Below are 21,691 nucleotides of genomic sequence, written 5' to 3' on the forward strand. Positions count from 1 at the left end.
TTAACCAATCTTCTATCCATGCAGATATATCACCCCAATTCCATGTGCCCTTATCCTGCATATTAACCTTTTGTATGGCATCTTATCGCATGCCTTTCAGGAATTCAAGTATACAATATCAATGTGTTCCTCTTTATCTACACCACTACTTACATCCTCAAACAAACTCCGGTAGGGACTTAACAGATTGTTCTTCAATTTGTCACCATAAATGACACAAAATCCCAAAAGTGGATAAAGGGAGTACATGTGAAAAAAATAGAGGAATTTTGTATTCTATATCCAGTCATAAAACAATGATGCACAACTTTAAGAAAACCATTCCTTTTCCAATCAATCCATTCCAAATATGCTACTGTAGCTGGCAGTGCCAATAAAAGCAATACACGATTGCAGTAATAACCGCTTCTATCCCCATCACACAGTGATTAGTGTATGTGCAATCTATGGAGTGCACTGAAGGAACTTACCCAAGCTTGCTACTCAGCACCTCACTCTCCTGTAACCTCTAGCATTATGAAAGTTAAAAGCAGTGATGACGTTGTTGGAATACCAACATCTCCCAGTCCCACATTGTTCTGACTTGGACATAACATTGCCAGTCATTCATGACCAATATTGTGCAATTCACCATCCAACACCATTCCAGATGCACCATGACTATGTAAGTACAAGGAGAGGAGCCACACACCCGCTGAGCAGAAGTGTGGTAATAAATGCAGCCTCACCAGTGTGACTTACATGCCAAGGACAATATTTATTTATTTTTCAATTCCCTAGCCATTCCACCCCTCTCCAAAACAAATTACAAGCTTTATTGCCTTTCTAAGATTTCAATACACAACCTCTTGGTTGTTCACCCAGTAAACCACTACATTATTATACCCATTGGTACACTAGAGATTCTCATAAAACTTCTGCCAGCATACTTGGGAGAATCTCTGAAACTTTCCCGCAGAACTATTACATACATCAATGTGTGTATGACCAGATTTATTTCATACCAGTTTCTTAAGCAGACAAACATACAAACGATCCAATGATCGGCTTTCTTTAAGCATGGAGGAGTGGGGATGGACCGGACAATGTGTTGCATTTAATAGGGAATAACTGTACACATCACACATGCAACAAGCCTTTTCTCTTTTGTTGCATATTGATTGAGACACTTCATTAAAAGACTATGTCAGGATAGGGAGATATTAGGAACTTGGGTCCAGAAATAGGGTCCAAGATGTAGCAGGCAACATAGGGGTTAAAGAGACTGAGGGAAAGGATTGCCAGGAGCAGGGTCAGAGGGTTAGGTTCACAGACTGAGTTCCCTTGCCCCATTCAGACTTAACCTCATTAGTGGGAACAGGCTGTCCCAGTTCAGCCAGGATGATCGACTCAAGATCTACTGTCATTCGGGGCAATCTTGCTTGACCAGCCATTAGCACATCACAGAATCTGATGATCTATTTGTCCATCAAGCACGGTAGCACAGTGGAGGGCAGCATGGTAACGCAGTTGCTTCACAGCTCCAGGGTCCCAGGTTCGATTCCCGGCTTGGGTCACTGTGCGGAGTCTGCACGTTCTCCCAGTGTCTGCGTGGGATTCCTCCGGGTGCTCCGGTTTCCTCCCACAGTCCAAAGATGTGGTTAGGTGGATTGGCCATACTAAATTGCCCTTAGTGACCAAAAGGTTAGGTGGGGTTATTGGGTTATAGGGATAGGATGGAGGTGTGGGCATAGGTAGGATGCTCTTTCCAAGGGCCGGTGCGGACTCGATGGGCCAAATGGCCTCTTTCTGCACTGTAAATTCTATGATCAATGGAACGTTAGCTGCATGTGAATGACATAGTTCTGTTATTTTTCTGAAACAGGAGTGGGAAATCAGACAGCCAAGATGACGATATTGGATTCAAATCTGGCCACCTGGGGGGAGGACCTTTGTTTGAGGGGGTGGACGGAGCTTAGAGAGTGATAGAACGAATGCTGTTCTCAATAGTTACAGGCAGAAGCCTATGAAAATTGGCCAAAGTGGTCATGAACATTGCCACAAGTGCAGGCTTTGGGAAAAGGGTTCTGAATAAATGTCCCCAACAGAAGAAAAATTGCTTTGCAAATTCAAGTATTGCCTTTGCCTGTCTGTGAAAGTGGCATGAGAGCTGCATGTTCCCTTAAAGTGTTGTTTAATGGGGACCAGTGTGTTAAGGCTAAGGAACAGCATGTCATTTGTTAGTGTTCGAGCTGAAGTAAAAGTGTAAATATTGTTGTTTTTTTTTAAGTTTGTTTATAAAATAACTATTTCTTATATTATCACACTGGGACGAATTGATCTTCCCGTGCAGTAAAACTTAGAGAGTTGACCAGGTGTCGTAACAATTAGCACAAGAGACCTTATGCATGGTTGCTTTGATAATACCACCAGTGGTCCAAATAGAACCCAATATAAATAGGAAGAATACAGAACATCAGGCAGCTGCACCACAACGCCAGATAGAAGTGATTCTACAATAGAGAATGTTACTAGCTCAGGAAGTTTACACACTGAGGGCTTGATTCTATACTTTAGGCCACAAATGTATTAAACTGAAACACACCTTAAGGCTCCTTTTCCTGCAGCATTTCAATGGAACGTCACTAGAGAGGGCACTGTGACCTTATTAATGTCGTGGCAGAGTAGTTAGAATTTTAACATTGCGTTTTTAGCTGCTGTGAAATCAAAGCACCACCACGTTATGGGAAGCAAAAAATTAACTGGAGACTAAACTTGCTCTGTTTACTGAGTAAGGAATAGCTGTTTGTCAAGGGATTGAGCGACAAAATTTAAGATCTAAATTTCAGGAACGGAGCACAATCCAAAATATCCACCTGATTCCCACAATGGCATTTGTTCACACCAGATGCCATTATCACCCAATGTCCACACATGTGCATTCACACGCTCATACACACCCGCACTTTACACACACTTGCACGCACTCCCTCACATGCGTATCACATGTAACTCGAAAGTAATTAGGATGCAGAACAATATTCTATTTCTCCCTTACTGATCCATAGATATTGAAGCGAATGACAATTTCCCTTGCATTATCCTAACTAAGAATAACCAACGTAGCACAGACCAAGGATTATATTTAGGTTTTTTTCTGGTCCACAGGGATCGATGCTACACTGGCAAGTCCACATGTCCTTTCCACTGAGAGCTCCTAGTCGGTCAGAGGCTGACAGCTCTTCTGTACTCAGCAAGGCCAGAGAAGGGGAGTCAGACTGGACTCAAAATGTTAATTCCTTCTCCCGCCACAATTGCTGCCAGACCTGTGGAGTTTTCCCAGCACTTGGGACAGACATTTTACTTGTCTGAAATACTAATTACTCATTTTCAATGAGAAAAAATTCATTTTGCATCAACTCAAATAATGTGATTTGTTTTACTATTTCTCCATGTCACATAGCATCCCTTTCCTAGTTGGAGATAGAATGCAGAAGCCCAACATCAAACCGATCAATGGCCAAGGCTGCCAAACCCACCTAGTGAAATCATAATGGATAATCTCTCTAGAATTTAAATAAAGAGAGAAGAAAAAGCCATTTGCCCCAAAAATAATCTCTCAGTTTATTAAACCATCCATTGTGGTGTCCATTAACAGCAATGGTTTACCTCATTTGGTCGATATTTTGCCAAATCTTTAGCAGTCTAAATAAAGGATATTTTCCTGATGCAAGTTTATTATCACTCCTTTACCTTTATGCTTCCTGGTTTGGTGTACATGAAATAATTACCTTGCATTCACCATATATAACAAGTTATTATTTTATGGTGGATCACAGTGAGTCAGAGAACACGTTGTTTCATGATAAAAGTTTACCTTTTGCAAAGTATTAGTCATGGATATAAAAGTAGCCTTGGACTGTGTAACTGTTTAATTGCTTCTTTCTTATTCCAATTCTTGGTGTGTTTTGTTTTTACTTTCCTTCTATATCTTTGTCCACATGGCTATTGCAACTGTTTCTCATTACAGTCTCCAGCTCTCCTTCCCATTCTTGATCTATAAATTATTCAGCAATTAGCTGCAATCCATTATTTCTGTTTTCATGTCCATCACAATTCGCATATTGCATTAGCAGCATTGAATTTTTACATTTGGCGAAGCCCAGGACATGGAGCAATAAGAACCTTCAATATGTAGTAAGTTGCAGATGTCTTGGCAGGATTCACAAAAGAATGATGAGACTTCATGTCAACATCAGGTCAATTGAACTATTTGACTGTTTGGGTCAGTTGCTGCCGCTTCTTCAATGCTGCTTTATGTAACTTTCATTTTTTTTTAATAAACAAAGTTGACTAATTTAATATATAACCAGAACATTAAACTTTAGCTCAATTATTATCAGTCGAAATAAACTCTCATAATGAACATGGTTCAGTCCTGGATGTGATTAATAGCAGCAATAACATTAGAATCTAACCCCTGAATTCATTTGTGAACTCACTGGTGTCTCACCAGGTGGGATGAATGCTTTCCCACAGTCAGAGAGGTGAATGACCTCTCCCCAGCGTGAACTCGCTGGTGTGCCAGCAGGTGGACGGACTGGTTGAGTCCCTTTCCACAACCGGTGCTGGTGAATTGCCTCTCCCAGTGCAAACTCGCTGGTGTGACCAAAGGTCGAGTTAATTAATGAATCCCTTCCCGCACATGGAGCAGGAGAAAGATCGCTCCCCAGTACAAATGTGTTAATGCTATTCAGCCGTGACTGGCATTTGAATCCCTTCCCACAGACCCCACATCTCACCCTCAATGGGCATGTCCAGATTTGCATATTCAATTGAGTAATTAGTCTCACTTGAATATGTCTGCTGTGGAGTTACCCAAGGCGCGGGACCTAAAGGCCTTGCCTTAGAGACCCTGAACGGATACCGTTTAGCCCTGGTTTCCACAAACATGGACTACGCATATCAGCACTTTGGGAGGGGGGGGGGGGGGGGATTTGTATATTAAAAATGGCAGATAAAAGAAAATAATTTTACTTAACAAACGTTATGAATTCCCCATGCGATTGTTGCACCAGAGGTTGCCAGTGAAAGTATAACATTTGTACCTGCTCTCCATTTATGTTTAACACTACTGCAACATTTTGCAGATATCAGATAGTGAGCTTGGGTATTGTAGAATCCCTACAGTGCAGAAGGAGGCCATTTTTCCCATCTAGTCTGCACCAACCCTCTGAAAGAGCACTCTACCTAGACTCACTCACCACCCTATCCCCGTAACCCCACCTAACCTTTGGACACAAAGGTGCAATTTTAGCATGGCCAATCCACCGAACCTGCACTTCGTGGGACTGTGGGAGGAAACCGGAGCACCCGGAGGAAACCCACGCAGACACGGGGTGAATATACAAACTCCACAACGACAGTCACCCAAGGCGGGAATTGAACCAGGGTCCCTGGCACTGTGAGGCAGCATTGGTAACCACTGTGCCACTCCCATGCCGCAATGGTTACTGTCAGTATGTTAAATAACCAACCACCAATTAAAAGCACAAACAAATCTCAAAATTCATGAGGTGGTATGGATGAGAATCAACAGCTCCCTTATATCAACTGCAGAATTCCAAATGATGTCTCCCTTTCTCACTTCCCCTCCATCCCTCAATGCAAGGAAAAATCACAAATGATTCCTGCCAGTTTTTCTATTCTCAAATCTCTGACTCCCTATAGGTTACAATTCTACCAGTACCCTTAACTAAATTACAGAAGTTGCCAATTTTACACACAAACATCAACCAGCATATCAGAAGATTCCCACAGCTGCAAATTCTGATGCTCACCCACAACCCACGCAAGAGCAATTTCAGAAGGCATTGTGGTCAGAAGTGATTTCTTTTCATCCTGACCAGAGACATTAGGACCAGCACCCCAAATACCATCTCCGAGCAGACTTGCTCTGTTCAGGTCAAGAACAAAACCAGGAGTCTTTCCATTAGAGTCACAGAGCTTTATAGCACAGAAAGAGGCCCTTCGGCGCATCATGACTGGGTAGCCATCAAGAACCTATCTACTCTAATCCAATTTCCCAGCACTTGATCCGTAGCCTTGTAAGCTATGGCATTTCAAGTGCTCATCTGATTGATTGATTTATTGTCACATATACCGAAGTACAGTGCAAAGTATTTTTCCATGGCCAAGGGAATGTACACAGTAAGTACATCGTAGACAAAAAGAATAATCGCCAAAGTAGATTGACAAATAGTACATCGACAAATAGGGATTGGTTACAGTGTGAAACAAGGGCCAAACAAAGCAAATACATGAGCAAGAGCAGCGTAGGGAGTCATGAATAATGTCTTGCAGAGAACAGATCAGTCTGAGGGAGAGCCGTTGACAAGTCAGTAGCTGTGGTAAGTAGCTGTTCCTATGTCTGGATGTTCAGGTCTTCAGACTTCTGTATCTTCTGCCTGATGGAAGGGTCTGGAAGAGGTTGGGAGGGGTCTCTGACAATACTGTCTGCCTTCCAGAGACAGCGGGAGGTATAGACAAAATCAATGGGAGGGCGGCACACTCTCCAGTTTCTTGCAATCTTGGGCCGAGCTGCTGCCATACCAACTTAAAGTTGTGAGGCATAGCTACTCACTGCTTCACGAATGGATGTTAAGATGAAACCCCCCAAAAAAATCACCTGTGCAAACCTGCATCATTATCATACTTCATTTAGTGCTGAGGCCACAGTCTCTTTCTCCACTGTCATCTCCTCCCTCATGGTTATGTTTAAGACTTTGAAAAAATAGTTATTTAGCTTGCTGGTGTTGCTTCTTGTTCATAGAATCTAACCTGCACATTTCTGGACTGTGGGAGGAAACTGGAGCACCTGGATAAAACTCATGCAGACACGGGGAGAATGTGCAGTCTACACACATGATGTGGAGATGCCGGCATTGGACTGGGGTGAGCACAGTAAGAAGTCTTACAACACCAGGTTAAAGTCCAACAGGTTTGTTTCAAACACTAGCTTTCGGAGCACTGTTCCTTCCTCAGGTGAATGAAGAGGTGGGTTCCAGAAACATATATATATATGTATATTATATATAGACAAAGTCAAAGACTTTGTAAGACTCCGCACAGACAGTGACCCAAGCCGGGAGTTGAACCTGTGACCCTGGAGCTGTAAGCAACTATGCTAACCACTGTGCTACCGTGCTGCCCTAATAAATTTAGAGTACCCAATTAATTTTTTCCAATAAGTGGCAATTTACATGCTCAGCAGCGGCACAAATTTCCAAAGAGTGCTGATTGATTTGTTTTGTCAATTGTTTCTACATGTATTTGATGCTTTCTTTAATTGTTAAAGTTTTTAATTAAATTTAGAGTACCCAATTCATTTTTCTCAATTAAGGGGCAATTTAGTGTGGCCAATACACCTACCCTGCACATCTGTGGGTTGTGGGGGCGAAACCCACGCAAACACAGGGAGAATTTGCAAACTCCAGACGGACAGTGACCCAGAGCCGGGATCGAACCTGGGACCTCGGCGCCAGTAGGCAGCAGTGTTAACCACCGTGCTGCCCCTTGTTGCTGAATAAAGTTTTCCCACCTGCCTCATGAATGCAAGGAGTGTTGATGGGAACTAATTATCTGGGGCATTCAGAATTTCCTGCTCTACTGATATGGATTTTTCAGGTTTGACAATAGGAGATTACAATAGACCAAAAATCACTTCGAATTATGTTACCATCATGTCATATTAAAATCAGAAAGCAAACCCTATCCAAAACTGTTAATTTCGATTCTCCAACAAAGTCTACCTCTACCCATACATCAGTTCTTTTGTCACTGAAACACTTATGCATATCAATCACCAAGGTTTAACTAAACCAATCCTCCTTGCTATCTCCTGTGGTCCTTCCACTGAGTCCAAAACATTGTTATCTGTAGCTGTCCTCACTCACCGGGCTCCGCACTTGAACTCTCTGTTGCATAATACAAATTTATCATTGTCCTCATCAATAATTGCATTCACGGTTTCATCCCGCCTATCTTTGCAGACGCCTTCATATTATATTCCCTTCCAAATCACTTCTTTTGTTTGATTCCAGTCATCTGTATATGCCAGGGGTGGGCAAACTTTTCCGTGCAAGGGCCACATTCAGAAATTCACAATTTTAAAGGGCCGCATAGTATATTAATTAATAGTCCCGGTTGTAACCAATTAGCGTGCGGCATATACCTCAGCGCTTCCCCCGGCGGCATCCTGCCTTTAGCCCTCTTTTTCTCTACTTTTCAAAAATGGCGCTTCACCCGGTTATGATTCTGGGCGCCTCATATAGAACATAGAACAGTACAGCACAGAACAGGCCCTTCGGCCCTTGATGTTGTGCCGAGCAATGATCACCCTACTCAAGACAACGTATCCACCCTATACCAGTAACTCAACAGCCCCCCCCCCCATTAACCTTATTAAAGAAATTTAAAAAAAAAAAATTTTTTTTTAAATAATTTTTTTTTTCAATGACTTGATCTTGATGGGCCGCATAAAGACCTTTGGCGGGCCGTAGTTTGCCCACCCCTGGTATATGCCCTGTCATATGCCCTGCTTCCTCTCATCTCTATTTACAATTAAACCTTCAGCAACATTAGCCCAACTCTCTGAAGCTCCACTAGTTCACCTACTCCTTTCCTATTTCTCTCACCCTTTCATAAACCTTTCAAAACTGATTTTTGCCAGTCAAGCTTTCCATCAATTCTCTCAAACCCTTAACTTGCTGGCTCACCACCCATTTTCCCTGCTCTTTATTCGTTAAATTCAGGCTTCCTAAACACTTTGCAGTAAGTTAGGACTTACTTTGTACATTCAGCATTTTAATGAGAACATGGCCTCAAATTGACCCTGATTACTGTTGTTAAACACGGACACTGTACTTGGTTACTTTAAAAGCCTCTATATACCCATAAGCCTTGATACCCATAATTATGAGATACAAGCCGCTTGAAAAGGCATATTATACGCTATCGCCATGATCCTATCAAGTTGGCTATTTATTTGAAACCTCTGTGGTTTATAATGTGAGGTACTTCAGATTGACTCATTTTTGTATCCCAACATCCACTTGCCTTCTATTTACTTTTGTCAGTATTTCAAGATCAAAACAATTACAAAACTACGTATGCGTGCCATTGACACGTATCAAATGTCTATGTTGGACTCCTTTTGAATTCTTTACTACAACAGATTGAAAGCAAACATTTACCCTTCTAATTTTAAAAGCTTCACAAAACTATTCTCGCTGAGCAAAGGTAAATGCAAATATATCAAGCTTCATTAAATTAAGTTCACCAGGGATGATGAGGTAAGTTGTGTAACTCCCTCTGATACCACCCTCGACTGTATCTGCTATCAGCAACTGTATCTGGATTTCTCGGAATATTGTTTACACCAACCAGGACAATCGTCATGTGGTCAACATCCAGTGTGGGTGGTTTCACATGATGACAGTGACAGGAAAAAGCAGCACAGAAGATTAATGCAAGCTTGCCAATCCTTCTCCATGTGATTAGCAATGTTGCCCAAATTGCTTCCACTGCACCCAAATTATGTCCAAGTAGCATTAGAAAACCTTCTGACCATCTCCAAGTGCAATATTGCTCCTACCTCTGGTCGAAGGGCACCTGGAGAAATTGAGAATAGGCTTTGCCAGATGTACCTCAAGTTCAAGTGATTGTGAATTGTTTGGCCCGCAACTTTCAGTGTGACAATTTAATATTTGTCATTAGAACATGGCAGGTGCACAGAGTGAACTTTGAAGATCTTTTAAAAATAAATTTGGAATACCTAATTTTTTTTTTCCAAATTAAGGGGCAATTTGGCCAATCCACCTAACCTGCACATCTTTGGGTTGTGGGGGTGAAACCCACGCAAACATGGGGAAATTATGCAAACTCCACACAGACAGTAACTCGGGGCTGGGATCGAACCCGGGTCCTCAACGCCATAGGCAGCAGTGGAACTTTGAAGATCTTGTTGTTAAAAGAAAAGCCAACACTGGTATAAAAAATAACTTTTGTTCTCACACAACTTGCTGTTGCTATTATGAATGATCATCAAATCAGAGGGCATGCTCCTTCCTGAAATTCAATATTGAATTTCTGAAATTTCTTCTTGAAATTCAATATTCAATGTTGAAATTCAATATTGAAATGCAATATTGAATCCCAAAGTATGGTGAGATTCAGAAGACTTCAATTTGGGGTAGGGATCAAAGGTGAAGATCACGCTGTAGGGAAACTTTCTGCCAGAATGAAGACGGACGCATCGGATTTAAAAAAAACAAAACGTGCATTTGATGTCCTCAAAGTGAACATGAAGATTTTGTTCAGAGTTTCTTTTCTGTTGTCTTGTACTTTGAAAACTCTCAACACAACGCCACGCTAGTTGCCTTTCAGGATCCTTGTAATAGTATTATAATTAAGTACAAATATGAAAATGTTGCATGCAAATATGGCAAACCACCAAATAAAGTTAATCATCATCATAGAGACATTACTCAAAGCCCAAGTAGAATATTCCTATACAACTTTCCTATGCAAGTTAACCTTGATCCAACTGACAAAATAACTGCAGCCACTTAAATCGAGTAACAATATTTGTGTTAGATATTCACGACCCAAAAATTAGGAAATCAACAAATTGTATCAAAACTCTGATATGGGGGTTAGATGTAAATCATTAGGCTAATGCAGCCCGAGCTAAGTTATCACCGAGACAGAGCTCACACTAATGGATCACCCTAATATGCTTGTCTTTCAAATAAAAGAACTGATTCCTGAAATCACAAACTAGTTTCAACTTTTAGGAGGTGAAATCCCCTTGTGTTGCTGAAAAGAAGATTGGGAATTGAGGCACATGTGGTAAATACCGGTGTTAATTGTTGCTCAATCGTATTTAACTATATGTAGGTTAATTGTGATTTCACTTCAGCCGATATAGAGACAATGTCTGGAAACGAACAGGGAAAGGATGAAGGGAGAGACAAGTTAGGATGTACTTGCTTGTAATGTTTCATTCTGTAAATAAACTTCAGACTGAGTAAAGCTAGACTTCAATACTGTCCTTCCCAATTGGTTTTATTGAATATTACAATCAACACCAAACACAGGATAAGCGTTCCATTGAGTAGAAACTGTGCATCTGTTTACCTGCCTTCAAAGTTTGGTCAGGACATCAGCGCTGACAGTTGGGCCAGCACGGTAGCACAGTGGTTACCACAGTTGTTTCACAGCTCCAGGGCCCTATTCCGATTACAGGCTTGGACTACTATTTGTGCGGACTCTGCACAATGGGTGCTCTTTCCAAGGGCCGGTGCAGACTTGATGGGCCGAATGGCTTCCTTCTGCAATGTAAATTCTATGATTCTATGAGAACGTTAGTGACTGACCTTACATTAGTATGGGCAGATGTAATTCAGTCCCATTTTGGAGTATGCCCGTTAAATAAAACCTGAAAGCTCCACAACAGCAAGCATCTTCCAAGCTGCAGACCTAGACATTTAGTTTCAACAGAAGTCCTAGAGTGTTTTAGAACTGAGGACTGAATCAAAGCTATCCATGTTATAACTCCGGGGATAATGCATCTGGGTCTCAGCAAACCGTTGGTAGAGTATCAGCAAGAGGTCTCCGCCTTCAATGGTGCTATCTTTCAAGACATTCTTCCTCTTAACTTATTTGCTTCTTTCTTCCCTTCCTCCAACATATATGCTTGGATTTTTTTTTTAAATCATCTTTATGGGCTGTGGGCTTCGCTGGCTAGACCAGCATTTGCTGCCCATCCTTAGTTGCCTTCAAGAAGGTAGTGGTGAGCTGCCTTCTTTAACTGCTATAGTCAATGTGGTGTAGGTACACCCACTGTGCTATTAGGGAGGAAGTTCCAGGATTTTGACCTCCTGATAGTGAAGGAACGACGATATATTTCCAAGTCACGATGGTGAGTGACTTGGAGGATAACTTCTAGGTGGTGTTGTTCCCATGTGTTTATTGCCCTTGTCCTTCTAGATGGTAATGGTTGTGGGTTTGGAAGGTGCTGCGGAAGGAGCCTTGGTAACTTCCTGCCATGCATCTAGTAGATGGTACACATGGCTGCTACTGTGCTACGGTGGTGACGAGATTGAATTTTTGTGGAAGGGGTCGCAATCAAGCAACCTGCTTTTTACTGGATGATGTTGAGCTTCTTGAGTGTTGTCAGAGCTGCACTCATCCAGGCAATGGAGAGTATTCTATCACACTCCTGACTTGTGCCTTGTGGATGGTGGACAGACTTTGGAGAGTCAGGAGGTGAGTTACTCGCCACAGGATTCCTAACCTCTGACCTGCTTTTGTAGCCAAAGTATTTATATGGCTAGTCCAGTTCAGTTTGTGGTCAATGGTAACCCCCAGGATGTTGATAATGGAGGATTCAGTGACCGTAATGCCATTGAGTGTCAAGGGGCGATGGGCTGATTCTCTCTTATTGGAGATGGTCATTGCGTGAATGTCTTGATGCATGTGCACGTGGACTGTTTTGGCGTCTGAGGTGTTGCGAATGATGCTCAGCATTCTGCAATCCTCAGTGAGCATCCCCACATCTGACCCTATGTTGGAAGGACATCGATGAAGCACCTGAAGATGGTTGGGCCTCAGACACTACCCTGAGGAACTCCTTCAGTGATATCCCAGGACTGATTTTCAGCTGTAATAACGGCAACACTGTCAATGTTCGCTGTCATTACTCCTCTGGAACGGAAAATACCTTCTGGAGTTGCTGTTACTGATTTTATCTATTTCCATATGGAGTGCTGTTGAATTCATCCTAGTCTATCATCAATAAGAAAATCACTGATCTGATGAGAACTTTCACTTTTACATTAAAACTCCTGAAAAGGTTACACCTTATTCATGAGGTATAACTGTGTTTTTAATAGTATTCAAAGTCATCATTGCTTCTGAAGAAGCTCTCTGGCTCTGGAAAGCCAATTTTATATTTGTATAATATCAGAATGGAATATTTTGATAAAAATTCCTAGTTTAATATAAATGTTCAAGAAGTTTCATATTTCTAATGTGGCCCAGTCGTTGCCTTTGCTCCCTATATTTATTTTGTTAAAATCATTTTTGAAAAATGTGCAGGATACCCAGTGGACTGCTGTCTGTGAGAATACCCCAGTGTGATTGGCTGCCTATCCTGCTTGGTGATATCATTATTGCTGTATGCTGGAGATCCCCTTGACTTGCCTCCATATTCAAATTGACAAGAAAGAGGAAATTCACATGCCAGAAATTGCTAGATATTTGAGGGCAGCTGACCACAAATCCCAGACGCCAAGAAAAATAATGGCATCCGTATTTGCAGCGTTTTAACAATTTGCTCCACCGTCGCACTTTAGAAGAGTACAGTTCAGAGTGGAAGTTTCAAGATCCAAGATGGGGGGACGGAATTCTCCGCAAGGCCCAACGCCGTTGTGAAACCCGGAGAGGTTCACGACGGCATCGGAGGCCGCTCCTGGCCCCCTATTCTACCCCCCCCCCGGGGGGCTAGGAGGGCCATGCCGTAAATCCCAGCGCGCCGATAATGACGCAGCCGGCGCGCCTAATGACATCAGCCGAGCATGCGCGGGTTGGCCGGCTTCAACCCGCACATGCGCGGCTGACGTCACAAGGGATGACGGCTCAAACCCGCGCATGCGCGGTTGCCGTCTTCCCCTCCGCTGCCCCGCAAGACGTGGCGGCTTGATCTTGCGGGGGGGAGGAGGGGAAAGAGTGCGTCCCTTTGAGACGTCGGCCCGACAATCGTTGGGCACCGATCGTGGGCCAGCCCCTCCCGAGCACGGTCGTGGTGCTCATTCCCCTCTCCGCCCCCCACAAGCCACAAAACAGCTGTCGGCGCCATGTTCACGCCGGCAGCGACCAGGTGTGGTTGCCGCCGGCGTGAACCGGTCGGGAACCGCAGGCCGCTTGGCCCATCCGGGTCAGAGAATCGCGGCTGCCGTGAAAAACGACGGCCCACGATTCTCCGAGCGGCGTGTCGCAAAACACGACACGCCATTTGGGGGGGGGGGGGGGGGGGGGGGGGAGAATTGCGGGGGGTGCCAGAGCGGCCCTCCCGCGATTCTCCCACCCGGCGTGGGAGCGGAGAATCGCGCCCGGGCAATGTCATCCTGTTGTAGCCACATCAAATTGTTCACTGGGAAGGACCTGTCTACAAATTACCAAGGTTAATTTGGGATTCATTATAAAATGGGACAGTAACCCATGGTCAGTTTCCTACTGTTCCAACCACCATTAATCCTCCCCAATCTTGTTTTTGGTTAAACATTGCTGCAGTTGTTTCTTTGACATTACACAGTTATCTTTTCCTCCAGCACATTGAATATTGGAGTAAGGTGGTGACATTGGCTATTTGACCTGTTTTTTTTTTTAGAAGACTTGAAGCTACAATGTCCCATATTTGAGTCAAAGCAGGCAACTGATAATACAGCTGTTTACATCTCAGATTCAATGTTCATACGAGACATAACCTTCTGCAACACCACCCCCCACTCGCCCCATCACCCCCACACCTGCCAACACACACACACACCCATCTATTAACCAAATAAACTGGAATTCACAGTTCAAGAATTAAGCAGTCTAAAAAATAAATCACAGTGTACAAGTTGATCTTTGAAATCTTTGAAACCTCGTAAAAACCGTACCAAAAAACTGGAGTCAACTGATACATTGAGTATAAAACGTGAACCACCGGTGTTGGTGTAAGTGGTCACCACTTTGAAATATTTTTAAAAGACACCAGCAAGTCAAATTAAATCAATGTGACAGTTCTACTGAATGAAGTAATTCTACAAGGATACCTGTAACGATAATCAAAAGTTGATTGGAGTCTCATGAACGAAATGAAAATGAAAAATGAAAATCGCTTATTGTCACGAGTAGGCTTCAATGAAGTTACTGTGAAAAGCCCCTAGTCGCCATATTCCTGTGCCTGTCCGGGGAGGCTGGTACGGGAATCGAACCGTGCGGCTGGCCTGCTTGGTCTGCTTTAAAAGCCAGCGATTTAGCTTAGTGAGCTAAACCAGCCCCTATGTCACCAGAATGCTTGACATTCTAGTGACAATGCAACTATTCTTGATGATTCCCAAAGACCCATTCCTATAAATGCTTCACAAGGTCAGGCCAGTAGCTGGTCCCTGGTTTCATGTCACATCTGGCTATGGGCATCTTCTTCAGGGATGACTTCTTCTTCCATTCGCGCATCAGTTTTTTCACTAACACCAAATTCCCTCACTGCAGCACAATTATTTGATGAGTTCACAAATGTCACAACTTTGAGCTTGAAATCAGCTTCATGTTTTATTCTTTTTGCTGTTAATAGTCCACCATGTGCAGTCTGCTTTATGTGAGCGTATCGTCTGTGTAGCTTGGCTACACAGCCTTTATTTCCGGGCTGATCCTATGCATTGACTAAGAAAGTGAGTAATACATGCATTTCTGGGATGATAAATTGAGGCTGACTCCTAATGAGAGTACAGCATTTCTTAGCAGAAGGCAGAGGGAAATGGGATGGGAGTTGAGTACGAGGTGGGGTCAACCTACAGTCTGAGTATAGGCCCAAATATGAATTTTGGTGGCGAAAATAAGGTTGTCTTATATGCTGAGTAGATTTATATACTGTGATCCATGGTACATTTTTAATCTGCAACATTTATCTGGATGTGCAACTTTTAACAAAGTTAATTTTTTTTTTAATGTCTCAATGATTATTAGACTCACTGCTACTATTACAGTTAATTAAATCTCTTACAAGTATTCCTTTTTTCACTAGTGGCTGTCAAAAATCAAAGCACCCCATTATGTCAAAAGAAGTTAGGACTGTCTTTGAACTGCTGGTGCGGCCAGGATGGAAGTTTATACTCCAAACAGGTCCCAACTCCCGGTAAATGCTTTCTTCCCCAAAAGTAGGTTTCACCCAATGACAAATCTGGTGAGAAAACAGTTTTCTCTTCAAACCTACTAGCACCTTTCTGTTTCACACCATCACAATCACTACCTCCGCGACCCCCCTCCCCCCCCCCCCCGCCAAACTACAACTTCCATGGTGTTGCGATACATGCACACTACCCAATCTGTCCATTGTATACTAAAGATTTATCTTTTGATGGGGAAAACTCTCTTGCTGCATTTTGGAACTGATATAGACCGCAGAGGGATGTAGATGTCGACTTGTTTAGTGTGTCCAAGGCTGAGGTAGACGGATTTTTAATCAGGAAGGGAATCAAGGGTTTTGGGGATAAGAAGGAAAGTGAAGTTGTGAAGTTGAGGATTAACACATCGGGTCAGCCATTGAATGACGGAGCAGACTCGGTGGGCCGAATGGCCTACTTCTGCTCTTATGTCTTATATTGCTCTATTTTATGAATGTGTGTTACTGGCGTGGGATATCACTCAGCAGGAGGCGCCCATTGGGAAACCGCAGCCATGCGATTCATTTTAAGTGGCCAGAAAATCACCAGAGATGCACATATTTGTAAAACCTCCCAAAATGTCTTCTGACACTCAGGTAAACACCAAGGCACCCCGAAGCTTTTCAAAGAAATCAAAATCACCGAGTTAAATAATTATCAAATAAACTGTGAATGCTTTGTCTGGTTAAACACGATATGACAAGATGAAAATTTGTGGGATTAGAATTAGAGGTTGATGGGAGTGGAGGATGTGGGATAGCTGTTTCATTAAGTCAGTCGGCATAGCCCACGCAACTCTGTCAGATCCACACTGACTCACCAAGCCCTTGAACACAAATTCCACAGGCCCTGCCATTTCTTCAATATTCCTGCAGCATATGGTATAAAACATTGTGCCCATTTTGTGCACAGTAGCTGAAATATATATTGTACATATGAATAAAATGAAAGATGTTCCTTGTAATTTTACACACAGTTGCATGTCACACCAGCTGGAATTTCATTCAGTCGAAAATATGATCCCCCATGTTTGGTTTGGTATACATCCAACCAAATCCAAGCTAAGTTTAGTCCCACATACGCTCCCTTAAATTCCTAAACACCCTGTTCAGATACAGTACCTTTCTGTTAAGATCAGAAAGTTATCAACAGTGTATAATAGAAAGAGCACGAATGGACACATAGTTCTTTGTTCCTTCTACTTTCAAAAACAGTTTTAGTAAAACTTCTTCCTTTCTCCCCATCCACCCCCCATCTCCCCCCCACGGCCCCGCCTCCCCTCCTCTCCACAGAATAAAATGCAAGGTTTCCATGAGAGATAATTAGGTAACTGAAACACTATAACGAGGGGGCTGGGCAAAAGGATAAAGCGCATCTAGAATGATAGAATCGCCACAGTGCAGAAGGAGGCCATTCGGCTCATCGAATCTGCACCAACCCTCCAAAAGAGCACCCAACCTAGGCCCAGGCATGAGGAGAAAGTGCAAATGCCACACAGTTTCCCAAGACCAGAATTGAACCTGGGACCTGGCGCTGTGAGGAGCAGCAGTGCAAACCATTGTGCCACCGTGCTGCCCCACTCATTTTAACATCTTTGGAAGCATCAGTAATTTTGGTATCATGTTGTGTGAAGAGTTCAAAACTATAAAGGAAATCATCGAAGGAGACATGCATTATAATTAGCAGCTTTGAACCACCCACCCAACCAAACAAAAAGCAAAAGCCACCCGCTTGGATGGAGATACATATTTGCCCTACTGAATTCCACTAGAAAGCACCCTAATGGTGTACCTGTTACGGTGCTGCTTCTCTGGAGGAGCTGGGACATAGTTAAAGGTGTTTTCAGCAACAACTTAGAAGCGCAGCACCCACGACAAGTGATGGAATACTGCCAACCATTTTTCTGCTCAGCAGCTGAACATTCTGCCTGCCCTGACAAGTTTCAGATTCCATGGGCTGGGCAATAATGAGGATTGCAAACTGCAGCTACCGAAACAGTCAGTATGCAGCATTGTTCGATATCGCCAATTCAGTGCAATTTGATGCTTATGTAGTATGTCTAACATGGAAAGACATACCAAAATACTACATAGAAGAACAATAAAATTATTTGGTGTGTGTCAGAAGAAGGGACATTTAAAGAGGTGACATGCCGGTTAAACATGCTTTTCAAATATCAAAGCGTAAGTAAAGGTTTTCCCTCCAAAAGAAAATGTGCACACCTCTACAACTCATTAACTCCATTTATTTTTTGTTCAATTACTTCTCTGTGAAGCATTTTGGGATACACATTCAGGCCATCATACACATGTAAGTTGTTGTTCTCTGTCTGAAATATCTTTTGTAATTTCCTGTTAAGTGCTGCCCTCTAATTACTTGGTAGTTAAATTGAGTCGGGGCATTTCTTTCAGGTCAATATAAACTGCTATTATGTAAAAATTACAAAGATGATTCACTCTTTCACCTCCAGTGTTGAAACAGTGAACATTCTACTACTCCTCTTCCAGTTTAAATTAGTAACATAACCCAGTACAGGCATGTAGTGTGAAAAAATAGTGTGAAAAACTGTAACTTAATAGGTTTTCAAGTCAAATAATCTTTTGACCCACACTGGTTCCATGTCAATCTCAGTACTTTCTACTAATCTCTCCAAGGCCTCATTCCTTCCCACTTATGCAAAGACTTCCTGCCCTACATTCCAGATCAGACCCTCTGCTCATTCTCCTTCTCTCACTTCCGAGACCTCCATCCTCGCCACCAATCAATTAGTTGTAAAGTCTTCGATCATTACTTCATATTGCTTCATATTCATCAGGTCTGGGACCTCATCCACCATTCCCAGAGGGCTGGTCTATCGAGCGCATTCCTGTCGCTTTGCCAGGAGAAGGTGTTCGACAAAAGAATGATCCCAGAATGAAGAGCTTGTTCTATGAGGAATGATTGAGGACTCTGGGTCTGTACTCGTTGGGAGTTTAGAAGGATATGAGAGGATCTTATTGAAACTTACAGGATACTGCGAGGCCTGGATAGAGAGGACATAGAGAGGAATGAAAATAAATTAAATTAAATTAAATGAAAATCGCTTATTGTCACGAGTAGGCTTCAATGAAGTTACTGTGAAAAGTCCCTTTTCGCCACATTCCGGCACCTGTTCAGGGAGGCTGGTACGGCAATCGAACCATGCTGCTGGCCTTCTTTCAAAGCCAGTGATTTAGCCCTGTGTTCCACTTGTGGGGAAAACTAGAACCAGAGAATACAATCTCAGACTAAAGAGGCAATCCTTTAAAACAGAGATGAGAGGTAATTTCTTTAGCCAGAGGGTGGTGAATCTGTGGAACTCTTTGCCGCAGAAGGCTGTGAAGGTCAAAACAGTGTCTTGAAGACAGGGATAGAAAGGCTCTTGATTAATAAGGGGATCAGGGGTTATGGGAAGAAGGCAGGAGAATGGGGATGAGAAAAACGATTGAATGGCGGAACAGACTCGATGGGCTGAGCGGCTTAATTCTGCTCCATTGTCTTACGACAGGGTGATTCATGAATATCTATTCAGAACTCTGCGGGCATTCAGGTTCAGGGCACTCTCTTGCCCAAATCTGTCATTGTACATTGCTGCAGAGTGTCTTGTTAAGATCAGCGGGTCCCTGATGGCACCCCTTCGCTTTGGGAGAGGAGTCTGTCAGGTCTGCCCCTTGTCTGGCCAAACAATTCTATCTGTGTGGCGTCTTTCCTGTCCCTCTTACAAAAGAGGTTGTCGGGATTCTGTGTGGGCCGGGCATCAGGGTGGTCCTTTCGGTCTGCGCTTATGACGTGCTCCTTACATTCACGGACCCTGCTGTCCTCCTTACATTCACGGACCCTGCTGTCCTGTGGAGGATACATGAGTGCCAGGCCGTATACCCTGCTGCATCCGCTGCCGGAATCAAGAGGACCAAGTGCTCTGGACTCCTGGTCGGTCCGTAGCAGATGAACTCCCTCCCAGAGGAGCTCAGGCCTTTCACCTGGAGCAGGGCAAGTCTCCTCAATTTGGGAGACCATCATTGCCGAGCTGAGGAATCCTGGCCGGCGAATTGGCAGGAGCTGGAGGCCAAGGTCACCGCTCGCCTGAAATGCTGGACAGGACTGCTCCAAGTGCTGTCTTACAGGGTTAAGTTCTGGTCATAAATCAGCTGATAGCCTCCATGTTGTGGTACCAGCTGGTCACTTCTGACCCCTCTCCCCTGACTTTTTCACAAACATCCAGAGAATGCTTATACAATTCTTCTGGGCCACTGATGAGGTTCTGAATCGCCCGCTTAGGGAGGGCAGACAGGCGCTGGTGTCTCTCGACATCCAGGTGTCGATCTTCCACCTTCAGACACTGCAGTGGTCCCATTACATTGAGCCCCCTCCGGTGTTCCCTGGTTACGTATTTCTCCCGCCAGGGGCACAGCCTGAACAATGATGTGCAGTTCCCGTTCATAGGTCAGACAAGTCTTCAAAACTCTTTTCTGGCATTGCCCGTCATTTAGCAGGACCTACTGTAAGTCTGGAACATGGTCGCCTCACACCGCAGATCTCCCTCAGGAATCTGCACCTCTACCAATACCACTTCCGGTGGCTGCCGGAGTGACCAGGATCGGGGATGTGCCAGGTGGCAAAAAAGTGGTCTGGATGACACCCCACGGTGGAGGTATCTCTATCGGTGAGTCCTCCCCTTTAACATCAGGGACGTGGGGTAGAGGGTGTTGTGTGGTGCAGTCCCATACAACCGTTGGTTGCACCGGTTCATGGATTCCCAAGATACCTTCCATTTTTGAAGTCTTGTGTAGTCCATGGACGACATTTATATAGATTGCTATAGGCTGCACTCTGGGTTTATCATAGAATTTACAGTGCAGAAGGAGGCCATTCGGCCCATCAAGTCTGCACTAGCCCTTGGAAAGAACACCCAACTTAAGCCAACAACTCCACCCTGTATCCATAACTCAGTAAAGCCACCTAATCTTTTTGGACACGAAGGGGCAATTAGCTTGGCCAATCCACATAACCTGCACATCTTTTGAGAGAGGAAATCGGGGCACTCGGAGGAAACCCACGCAGTTATAGGGAGAAGGTGCAGACTCCGCACAGACAGTGACCCAAGCCGGGAATCGAACCTGGGACCCTGAAGCTGCGAAGCAACTGTGCTAACCACTGTGCCGCCGTGTCATTTAAAAAATCCTTTGTTGCAGTTTTGTTTGCACTTCCGTCCCTCGCTCCTGATATTCAAGAGGGCATTCGATGATTATGTGAACAGAAACACTGTGCAGGGGTATGGGGAAAAAGGGAATGGCACTAAGTAGTTGTGCTCATTTGTAGAGCCGGTGCAGAAACAATGGGCCAAATGGCCTCCTTCTGCGCCGTAACAATCACGTGAACTCTGCAGAGTACTAAAATAGAGTCAATAGTAGTAAAGTAAGAAATAAACAAAGTGGATTGAAAGAAATTTCTTTGTTGAATGTTTAAATATTTCAACAAAGCTAATTCCAGTTCAAATCCAAAACTTGAATTGAAAGAACTTGCAAAAATGGCGGAACTTTCTAGTCGATCACACCAGTGGAATCTTCCGGTCCCGTCGAAGGCGCACCCCTGCCGCAGGTTTCCCAGCGACGCCGGCACACCCCTGCCTCAGGTTTCCCAGCGACGACGGCACACCCCTGCCGCAGGTTTCCCAGCGACGCCGGCACACCCCTGCCGCAGGT

The 21,691-nt window shown here is 43.7% G+C and overlaps 1 protein-coding gene across 6 annotated transcripts in view; it reads right to left on the reverse strand.

Annotated features, from left to right (window-relative positions):
- Positions 1 to 21,691, reverse strand: part of tbc1d1 (TBC1 (tre-2/USP6, BUB2, cdc16) domain family, member 1) — a 352,836-nt gene that overhangs the window by 195,683 nt on the left and 135,462 nt on the right. The gene's annotated exons all lie outside the window — the stretch shown is intronic.

Source organism: Scyliorhinus canicula, chromosome 3 (genome assembly GCF_902713615.1).
Source record: "Scyliorhinus canicula chromosome 3, sScyCan1.1, whole genome shotgun sequence".
NCBI classification, from domain to species: Eukaryota; Metazoa; Chordata; class Chondrichthyes; order Carcharhiniformes; family Scyliorhinidae; genus Scyliorhinus; species Scyliorhinus canicula.